The sequence below is a fragment of the Oryx dammah genome, unplaced genomic scaffold (genome assembly GCF_014754425.2).
Source record: "Oryx dammah isolate SB20612 unplaced genomic scaffold, SCBI_Odam_1.1 HiC_scaffold_10, whole genome shotgun sequence".
Taxonomy (NCBI): Eukaryota; Metazoa; Chordata; class Mammalia; order Artiodactyla; family Bovidae; genus Oryx; species Oryx dammah.
The window spans coordinates 30449032-30460604 of NW_024070194.1; the positions used below are offsets into that span (position 1 = coordinate 30449032).

Below are 11573 nucleotides of genomic sequence, written 5' to 3' on the forward strand. Positions count from 1 at the left end.
TGTATATTGTCACCCTGCTTATTTAACTTATATGCAGAATACATCATATGAAATACCGGGCTGGATGAAACACAAGCTGGAATGAAGATTGCCAGGAGAAATATCAATCACCTCAGATATGCAGATTACACCACCCTTATGGCAGAAAGTGAAGAGGAACTAAAAAGCCTCTTGATGAAAGTGAAAGAGGAGACTGAAAAGCTGGTTTAAAGCTCAACATTCAAAAAATGAAGATCACAGCATCTGGTCCCATCACTTCATGGCAAATAGATGGGGAAACAATGGAAACAGTGACAGATTTTATTTTCCTGTGCTCCAAAATCACTGCAGACGGTCACTGCAGCCATGAAATTAAAAGACACTTGCTCCTTGGAAGAAAAGCTATCACCAACCTAGACAGTACATTAAAAAGCAGAGACATTGCCAACAAAGGTCTGTCTAGTCAAAGCTATGGTTTTTCCAGTAGTCATGTATGGATGTGAGAGTTGGACCATAAAGAAAGCTGAGCACCGAAGAATTTATGCCTTTGAACTATGGTGTTAGAGAAGACTCTTGAGAGTCTCTTGGACTGCAAGGAGATCAAACCAGTCAATCCTAAAGGAGATCAACCCTGAATATTCATTGGAAGGACTGAAGCTGAAGCTGAAACTCCAATACTTTGGCCACCTGATGAGAAGAGCTAACTCATTGGAAAAGACCCTGATGCTGGGAGAGATTGAAGGCAGGAGGAAAAGGGGACAATAGAGGTCAAGGTGGTTGGATGGCATCACCAACTCAATGGACATGAGTTTGAGCAAATTCTGGGAGTTGGTGACGGACCGGGAAGCCTGGCATGCTGCAGTCCATAGGGTTGAAAGAGTTGGACAAGACTGAGTGACTGAACTGAATTGGGAAGTTTCCATGGTGGGAGGCACTTGATTCAGTTCCCCCTTTCTTCACCCAATCCTCCCAGGTAGTAGGCAGCCTTATAACCACCGCATTTTGATTTTCCACCTCGATAGCCTGTCTCACACTGCATATGAACTGTGGGTGGTGCCCACGCTGGATCACAGTGATGGGTGACCTCAGCCTCCAGGCCTCATGCCCCCATGTAGCCTGGACCAGATTAGTCACTGAGCTCTCTTTTCCAGCTCAGACTTTCCATGATCATTCTGTGGTCAGGCCAGGAATGTTTACTTACATTGCAGAGGGATTTCAACCACTGTCAGTGAATTCCTAAGGAATCTCTGCCTCTGCCAATTGCTTCTTTCATTGTCATGAGAGAAGGAAGGGCTTTGTGGATGTGAGGAGGTCCTAAGGCAGCTCTGCTGTTCCTGTTGCGTGGGCCAGGGGCAGAGGCTCCAGCTTCCCATGGGCTGAGCTGGCACCTCACAGGAGCCAGTCCCTGATCTGTTCAGTCTCCCAGGAAGCCTTCCCCAGGCCTTTGAGCCAGGTTCAAGGGAGGCCCACTTGCTACCACAGCATCACCAGTGCCATCTCTGCACTGCCACGTGGCTGCCTCTCCATGGTGCCATGTTAACCCCAGCACCTGGCATGTGCTGGGTATTGGCCTTATTCCTAACAACCAATGAAATGGGCAGAGCCCCTCCACGGAGACAGAAAGGCAGGACAGGAGTGAGGTCGTGGGGGTGCTTGGAATTACCCTGCTTCTGCTTATTGTATTACTTGGGCAAGTCTCCTGCCTCCTGTTTATACTTAAGTCTGATTAGATGAATATTTTCCAAAAAGGTCTAAGAACACAGGTCTCTTTGTATTTTTCAGCTTCCAAAATGCTCTAGAAACATGGGTTTCTTGGTATTTTTCAGGCAAAAAAACACAATAATTTAGATGATGTGGCATACTACAGCCCCCTCTCAGAGACTCAAGTACACAGTAGGATATTAAAAGCTCTGAGAAGTCCCAGAGAAAAGATGTCAATTTAATTTTATTTAAACCAACTTTCTCCAAAATCTCCTGGCCTCCTCCTCAACCCTGAAGAACTGGTGTTTTGATGCACACAGCCTGGGGGATCCCAAACTAGACGATTTCTAAGTCCCCTTGTAATATGCCTTAACCAGAGACACGGTAGCCTGATGTAGGGAAAAGACCAGGGACTTTGGAGGCAGACAGAGCTGGGCTTGAATCCTGGCCCTGCTTTATGGTAGCTGTGCGGCCCTTAAACAAGTCACTTAACTTTCTAGCCTTGGATGTCCTCATCTGTAAGATGAGTATGATAACACCTACTTGTTAAGGTTGTAGGTTGCTGAGAGAATTCAGTGAAATAACAGGTATGGAACACCTAGTACCGTGTGTGACATATGGGAGACCCATAATAAATATCAGTTCCTTTGCCCCATTACTCCTGACCCTTTTCTCTCATCTCTCACCCCGCATCCCCCAAACCTAGAGCCAGCCATTGGCAGGGCAGAGAATGTAGCAGGAGGTACGCTGAGTCTAAGTCCGCACATGACCCTGACTGTGTTCTCTCAGTTTCATGGAAGGGCCACACCTCAGCAGGATCAAGGTGAAGGGGCCAAGGAGGAGGCAGCAGAAGCTCCTGCCCTTCTTTGCCAAGCAAGTGTGTTTTCTCTGTACTAGGCAACCAGATGCTGTTGGTAGAAAGAAAAGATGAAGAAAGCTGTCAAACTGTTCCAGAAGAAATGCCTACTGTCATAAATCCATTGCCTAAAATACCAAACCCTGCTCAAGTCCCAGCTTGAGGGCAAAGCCGTGGCCTGTTTGCCCAGACAAGAAGCTGAAACAAAAGCAGTGGTCTGAGTGATGGCAGCAAAAAAGGGCAGGGTTCAAGATGGCTTCTAGGAGCCTTGGCACCAGAACAGCTGTTTCAGGATCTGCCCTTGGAGCAGAGCCACCACTTGATGGACAAATCAAGCACCAGGTCTGTGCCAGGTACAGGGCTTGATCATGATGAAGGGAATCAGTTCTCCAGGGAGGCAAGAGTGGGCTGTGGGGCTTGGCTCTTCGTAGGAACTGAGCAAGCTGGGTGGATGAATGCATTGAACTCTGAAGAAAGATCTCATTTTTGTATATCTCCTTTCTTCCTTTCTTCCCACTGTATGGCAGTGTTAAGAGAAAGAGCACGGGCCTTAGAAATGCAATTGACTTCAATTCTTACTCTGCCTCTGCTAGTTTCGTGACCTTGAGCAAGTTACAACCCCTCTGAACCTTGGCTTCCTCATGTGTAGGAGGAGAACCATCATCCCTACATCACAGAGTGGTAGCCAAGACTGTACAAGCTAATCTAGATGTATCCTGAAGTATGGCATGAGTAATTATGACATGGGGACAAAAGTTTTTTAATTCTAGTAGCTACATGTTGATTTAAACATGCATTAGAAAAATAACTAATCTACCAAGCCCTTCTATAGATGACATTGATTGGTAGAAGGCTAAAGTAGCTATACAAGTTAAAGGAAAAAAAGAAAAGGGAGCTGATTCAAAGAAAAATACTAAGTAGATGATGGCATAGCTGGTGTGTAGATATGGCAAAACCCGTGAATATGTTACGTGAGTGACCCAGGGTGGGAAACTGTCCAGAACCCAACACAGTGGCTGGCACATGGCAGGCCTTGAAGAGCTTTTCTCCTTTTTCTTCTACTCCCAAGAGATGAAGAAGATCAAGGAAGGGAAGAAGCAAACCTATTTACTTATGTACCTACTTGATTTGTAAGTCTACTTTAGCCCTACCCTTGTTGTTCCATAATTTCCCTCTATGTAGGAATTGCCTGCTTACCTCTGTTTCTTCTTGGACACATCTCTTAGCTTTCCTACTAGAAAATGATTCTTGCCTAAGTCTTCTGATGTAACCAGGTATTGGAAATTCTAACAATACCTATATAATAAATTCTACCTATTCTAAATCCTCATCTGCAGCACCATTCAACACTCCTTTGGAGCTTTGCAGGAGATAAACAGTTTTTTTTTTTTTTTAATGTACTATCATATTTAAGTACAAAAACTTTTCTAGTCATGTCACATAGAGATCATTTTATCCACTGCTCTGTTTGACTGCCAGTCTCTTGTTGCTCTCCTCAGCAATGGTAAAGTTAATACCCTTTCCACTGAAAGAGAGATCCATGGTTTATTGCCTTTGCCAATAGCGAAAATGTTCGAGAGCCAAGTGGCAAAGCTGTTGCCGTTGGTATCTTTCACATGAACTACATCAAAAGAACCTGGATGTCTCTCCAGGTTGATGATCACACCAATTCTTCTCAGGTTAGCACCTCCAGTCGCCATGCACAGGTTACCAGTGTCAAATTTGGTGAAATCAGTAATCTTGCCAGTCTCCAAGTTAATTTATAAGTTGTCAGTGCACATTGATGAGGGGATTGGGGTAACAGATGTGCGAGCATCATGGGTCACCAGATGAGGGATTCCTTTTGTCCCCACAAAGATCTTTCGCACTTTGCACAACTTGTACTTGCCCTTCCCAAGTGTAATTCGATGAACAACAAAGTGACCCTTGGTGTCATAGATCAAAGAAAAATTCTCTCGAGTCTTATTGATGCTGATGACATCCATAAAACCAGCAGGGTATTATATCAGTGCAGACTTTGCCATCAATCTTAATGAAATGTTGCATACAAATCTTCTTTACTTCATCTTCTTAAGTCTGTTCCTTTTAGAACTTAAGTCTGTTCCTTAGGAAAATAATTAGAGGGAGACATTCCCTCAGCTTGTGGGGACTGGTAGATGGATGAGGGGCAAACACACCAGTCAATTTATCCAGCATCCAGTGCTTTGGAGCTGCTACACAATTCAGGTGCTTCTTGGGACCCTGAGGCTGTGCTAGGCACAAAAAGAGGGAGCTAAACATTTTAATGGATGTGAGAGAGAAAGAGACAGAGAGAGCATGTTTTACTTATGGGAGGAGAAGAAGCAGAATTCAGGAGGCGGGGACTGTGGGACTTCAGACTCAGATCATGGCTCTTGAGTCTTTGGGATGGCCTGAGTTGTCTTCCTGTTTCCTAATTGTTTTGGGTTTTTGTTTGTTTTCTCTCTTGCTGCTACTGCTGCTACTGCTGCTAAGTCGCTTCAGTCATGTCCGACTCTGTGCAACCCCATAGATGGCAGCCCATCAGGCTCCCCTGTCCCTGGGATTCTCCAGGCAAGAACACTGGAGTGGGTTGCCATTTCCTTCTCCAATGCATGAAAGTGAGAAGTGAAAGTGAAGTCGCCCAGTCCTGTCCGACTCTTAGCGACCCCATGGACTGCAGCCCACCAGGCTCCTCCATCCATGGGGTTTTCCAGGCAAGAGTACTGGAGTGGGGTGCCATGAAGTGGAAATTCAGAGAAAGGAAGTGATTTGCTCATAAAAACAGCAACTTAAACCTGAATATCTCATTTCTTGGTCCTATTTCTTGCATTGTGTCATACTGGGGTACCTTGGCTTTCCAGTACTAGGAGAACCAAAGCAGTTCTTAAGAATAGCCTCAGATGATAGGATCAAGATGGCAGAAGAGTAAGATGTGGAGCTCATTTCCTCTGCACAAAGATACCAAAACTACATCCACATGTGGAACAACTCCCAGACACTATATAAAATATGTACTGAATATATATTTAAATGTATATATTTGAAGACAATACATGACCACTACATGTGTATCAGAATGTCCCAAATCTAGGACACTGACAGCACCAGTGCTCGAGAGGCTGTGGAGCAACGGAGACTCTCATTTATTGCTGATAGGAATGCAAGATATCACAGTGTTGCAATTTCTTACAAAACTAAACACACTCTTACCGTAAGGAACTGAAAATTTATGTCCACATGAAAACCTGTACACAGAAGTTTATAGCAGCTTTCTTCATAATTACCTCTTGGAATCAACCAAAATGTCCTTCTGTAGGTACCTGGATAAATAAACTGTTTTATGTGAGGAAGATGAGATATCATTCAGCACTAAAGAGAAATGAGCTATTGAGTCATGAAAAGACATGGAGGAGATTTAAATGCATATTACTAATATAACTTAATTACTAATACAATCTGAAAAGGCTAAGCACTGTATGATTCCAACTATATGGTACTCTGGAAAGGAGAAAGCTATGGAGACAATAAAAAGGTCAGTGGTTGCAGGGACTGAGGAAGGGAGGGAAGAATAGGCAGAGCACAGAGGAATTTAGGGCAGTGAAGCTATTTTGTGTGATATTATAATGATGGGTACATGTCATTATTCATTTATCGAAATCCACAGAATATATAAAACCAAGAGTGAACCCTCATGTAGACTATGGACTTTCAGTAATTATGATATGCCAGTGTAGGTTCATCAGTTGTAGCAAATACACCCTTCAGTGGGGGATGTTAATAGTGGGGGAGGCTATACATGCGTTGGGGCAGAGGTGTATCGGAAGTCTCTTCACCTCTCCCTAAATTTGGCTGTGAACTCAAAACTGCTGTAAAAGATAGTCTTAACTTCAAAAAGACAGCACATACACTGATAATCACAAGGCTCGTATCCATTCTTACTAACATAATCCCAATATTGCATGATGTGGCAATGTGTCCCAGCCTCCCCTCAGTCCAAAATGACAGAGCCACACAGGTTCTGAGCAATGAGATGTAAGCAGAAGTAAGCTGAGGAGGGTTTCCAGTAAAGCTTTTTTAAGGGATCACAGTCAGTAGGCAATACACTTTGCGCTTTTACCTTCCTGCCAGAAACACAGGGGTCATACTTGGAGCAGCTGTCTATGAGCTTGAGGCCTGATGCAGGCCAGAAACTCGGAAGGAGGAACAGAAAACTGGGAGGATCCTGGGTCCTCAGCATCAACTCTGGACAGCCTGGCCCAGAATTCTTATTTAGTAAGAATACAAAAGATGTTTGCTTAAGTCATCATTTCTCAGGTGTCTTTTACATGCAACCAGTTGGTTCCTAACTTAATATGTATTCAGTAAACAAATTCAGTGAGTACACAGTGAAAAGTCAGTGTCTTTGTTTCTTTAACCACCAGCCTCTCTGTCTCTTCCCTAGAGGAAAATCACTGTTACTTAAACCTTTTCAGTTATTGTTTAAGCACATACAAGTATGTGCAGGCATCACTCTGTGTGTCTGTTTTTTCAGTGCTCTTTTGATGATCATTTAAATCTAGAATCCTAAACCTTAAGACTTACAGGTGTGAAACATATGAAGATCATTTTGTTGAGTTCTCAAGGGAGCTCAGAAAAAGGACCACACTTATTGACAATCACTGTGTCCAAATAAGCATTTGGATGAGAGTATGCAGAATGTGTGATGGTGTAGGGGCTGAAGAGAAGCTTTGGTCTTCTGACTGACACCAAGCCCCTCATTTCCAAGGTCTCAACTGAGTTAGTGATGGAGCCAGGACTAGCACCCAAGTCTCCAGTCAATTTATTGCTCAAATGTCACCTAAATGTAATCATTAAGAACAGAGACTGTGAGCCAGAGGAAGTGCTCCCAGCTGCTTTGCTGGGACCAAAGCTGAAGAGAAGCCAAGTGTTTGGGGCCTGCTGGAAGCAGGTAGTGCCTAGGAAAAGCTTTATGCCAGAGGGATGCCAGGACAAGCCTGAGCCCTCCATAATTTATAGCTTTCTTTATAGATGCATGAAACTAAGATCTGAATCTGATGCATTAGGAAATCCCCACTTGTCCATGAGAATTAAAGAATCTTTAGTATCAGATGCAACTGGTGAAGATGAAAACTGCCGATTAAACCCGTTTGCCAAGAACCAATAATTCAAACTAAAATAATTCACTCATAAGTCACATAGTGTTGAATCCATGTTCATTTTCCTCATCCAGTATACAATAAGATCAAACCAGAATGGAAAGTGCACCCTTTGCACTCATTCAGAACTGCCTTGTTTGAAAAGGTGTGGATGAACTTGATGACTAAGCATGGTGGTTGGGTGGGAAAGAGAGACTGAGAGCTGGTCATGTGTGATCAAGTCTATTCCAGGCCTTTTCCCTGCTGAGAGTGCCCTTTCCTCCAATTTTTGTTTGTTCATACCTAGCTTTTAAGGTGTGGCGCAAATGTGTCTTTTCCATGAATCTTTCCTTGAGCACCCTTCCACTGTGATTGTTCCCATCTGGCAACAGATGAGTCTGCAGAACGTTGCTGTACCATGTCATCCCATTTCTCTTCTCATCTCCTCTGTTAGACCATTAACACTTTAGAGGCAGGGGCTCTACAGAATCTACCTGCATTGTGGGAGACCTGGATTTAATCCTTAGGTCAAGAAGATTCCCTGGAGAAGGAAATGGCTACTCACTCCAGTATTCTTGCCTGGAGAATTCCATGGACAGAGGAGCCTGGCAGGTTACAGTCCATGGGGTTTCAAAGAGTCGGACACAACTGAGCAACTAACACTTCCACATTTCTTCTAGTTTATTAATACTTTTTTATAGAAAATTAAAAACCTTCTTGTTACATAATTTTGCTTGCCTCTTAATAATTTATGCCCATTCATTCTAGACAGCAGACAATACAGCAAAGCAAAATCAGGGAATGCAAATCATTTGCCTTTTGTTGTACAACATTCGAGGCTTTCAAAATTCCTATATTTAATAACAAAAAAGAAGCAGACTGACAGATGTAGAGAATAAACTAGTGGATACCAGCGGGGAGAGGGAAAATGGGGGGCAATATAGAGATAGGAGATTAAGAGTTACAAACTATTAGGTATAAAATCAGCTACAAGAATATATCATACAATACAGGGGATATAGCCAATATTTTATAATAAGTATAAATGGAGTACAACCTGTAAAAATTGTGAGTTACTTTATTACTATATTACTATATTGTATACCTGTAACTTATATATTATACATTGGCTATACGTCAATTTTTTTAAATTTCTACATTTAAAATTTCTACCTTTATAGGTGTATCAAAATTGGATCCTTCTTTACATAAAGTTTAAAAATTTTCTTTCGTGTTATTGTATATCAGTGATAATATGGTAATTTTTAATTAATGGAAATATGTTGTTTTTCTGATTATAAAAATGTGATATGATTTATAAAAATTGAGAGAATAGAAAATTGCATACAGTGTCAAGATTACCTTTTAATCACACCACACATATAGACCACTGTTAACATTCTTGTATATAGCCCTCCATATGCTAGAAGACTAGATTTTCTTCTCAGAGCAAGTGTTTGTATATGTATCACACTCGTGTCTACTTATTTAAATATGTTCATTCATGTAAGTGTTTTAACTTAATATGAACATCTTTCAGTGTCAAATTCTTGCATATCTACATGATCCCTTTTTCTTAAACTGGTGAATTAATTTTTTTTGCTGCTCTGGGTCTTCACTACTGCGCTTGGGGCTTTCTCTGGTTGCAGTGAGCAGGGGCTACTCTCAAGCAGTGCATGAGCTTCTCATTGCAGTGGCTTCTCTTGTTTCAGAACACAGGCTCTAGAGCAGGGGACTTCAGTAGTTGTGGCCCTCGAGCTCAGTCACTGTGGCTCATGGGCCCTAGAGCACAGCTCAATAGTTGTGGTGAACAGTCTTAGCTGGCCCTTGGCATGTGGAATCTTCCTGGACCAGGGATGGAGCCTACATCCCCTGCTCTGGCAGACAGACTCCCAACCACTGTACCACCAGGGAAGTCCTACATGGTCATAATGTGTGGATCTGCACTGACTTTTTTTCCCCCTAATATTTCCTTTTATTAACAAATTGTATGGATCATTATGTTAAATACATTTGTATATGTGTACTTTTAAATGTTTTGGTACAAATTGCCTTCCATGAGACATTTTCATCTTTGAATTTCCCAAAGTGTCTAAAGAGAGCCTTGTACATGGTGGACATAATAAATTGGGGTGAATAAATGCGTGGAATATAGAAAAATCTTTGCCTCCCTCTCTAATTTTTCTTCTTCTCTTTTGAGACCTCAGTGGAATATCTGTTGATTCTTTGGGCACCATGGGAAGGGCCCAGGTTAGAGGCAGGCCCTGTGCAAAGTAACTGCCTCAACTCTCTTAGCACTTTGGAGGCTGGGGAAATGGGTCCTGAGAGGGAGCGTCTGGTTCTGAGCCAGCCTGTGGCTGAGCAGCAGAGCAAGTGTCAGAGAGGTCCCTGAGGCTATTAACTCCTAGCTCAGCCCTCCTTCCCCCTTCATACTCCCTTGGCTAGCCCTTTACCTCTTCCCAAACCTGTAGATTCTTCATAAATCATATTTATATCAAGTAACTTATGTCAGGTGGCAAAAATAAAGTGAAACACTGTACATACAATTTACTCACTATAAATCATCGAGCACATGAGTGACCCTGAACATCTTTTTCCCATTTATTATTAGCACTTGACCTCAAGTGCAGAAAAAAGGAGGACAAAATTTGGAGTCCAGAACTTTAAGTTTGAGTCTGGCCTCCATTCTCTCCTCTGTAACATAGCAATTGTACTAAAATCTGCTTCCTAGGATCCAGGTAAGGATCAGGGAGATGGTGGATATAAAATCAAATGTTGTGATAATTGTACAGTATTTAACAATGTTAGGGCTTCCCTGATAGCTCAGTTGGTAAAGAATCTGCCTGCAATGCAAGAGACCCTGGTTTGATTCCTGGGTCAGGAAGATTCGCTAGAGAAGGGATTGGCTACCCCCTACAGTGTTGTTGGGTTTCCCTGTGGCTCACCTGGTAAAGAAGCTGCCTCCAATTTGGGAGACCTGGGTTTGATCCATGTGTTGGGAAGATCTCCTGGGGAAGGGAAAGACTACCTGCTCCCGAATTCTGGCCTGGAGAATTCCATGAACTGTATAGTCCATGGGGTCCTAAAGAGTTGGACACTACTGAGTGACTTTCACTTCACTTTACTTCTTAACAATGTCAATATTTTCTGCTATTGATAAGATCGAAAAATATTTCCCTAATCTTGCAAACTCAACCCAGAGGCCTTTCTAAGGTGCGTTTCTTAACTGAAAGTTGGCAGCAGAAAGAGTGTGGTGAGCTGGGAAGCATGCATTCTAGTTCCAGGTGTCATGGCCTCAGTGCTCTCTTCAGAGGGAGGAAGTTCAGTTCAGTCCTTCAGTCATGTCTGACTCTGCAACCCCATGGACTGCAGCATGCCAGGCTTCCCTGTCCATCACCAACTCCTGGAGTTTACGCAAACTCAAGTTCATTGAGTCAGTGATGCCATCCAACCATCTCATCCTCTGTCATCCCCTTCTCCTCCCGTCTTCAATCTTTCCCAGCATCAGGGTCTTTTCCAGTGAGTCAGTTCTTTGCATTAGGTGGCCAAAGTATTGGAGTTTCAGCTTTAGCATCAGTCCTTCCAATGGATATTCAGGGTTGATTTCCTTTAGGATCGACTGGTTGGATCTCCTTGCAGTCCAAGGGACTCTCAAGAGTCTTCCCTAATACCACAGTTCAAAAGCATTGATTCTTAGGTGCTCAGCTTTCTTTGGAGTCCAACTCTCACATCTATACATGACCACTGGAAAAACCATAGCTTTGACTAGACAGACTTTTGTTGGCAAAGTAATGTCTCTGCTTTCTAATGTGCTGTCTAGGTTGGTGATAGCTTTTCTTCCAAGGAGAAAGCATCTTTTAATTTCATGACAGCAGTCACCATCTGCAGTGATTTTGGAGTTC

The 11573-nt window shown here is 42.8% G+C and overlaps 1 pseudogene; it reads right to left on the reverse strand.

Annotated features, from left to right (window-relative positions):
• Positions 1-3988: 3988 nt before the first annotated feature.
• Positions 3989-4816, reverse strand: LOC120868589 (annotated as a pseudogene).
• Positions 4817-11573: the final 6757 nt, after the last annotated feature.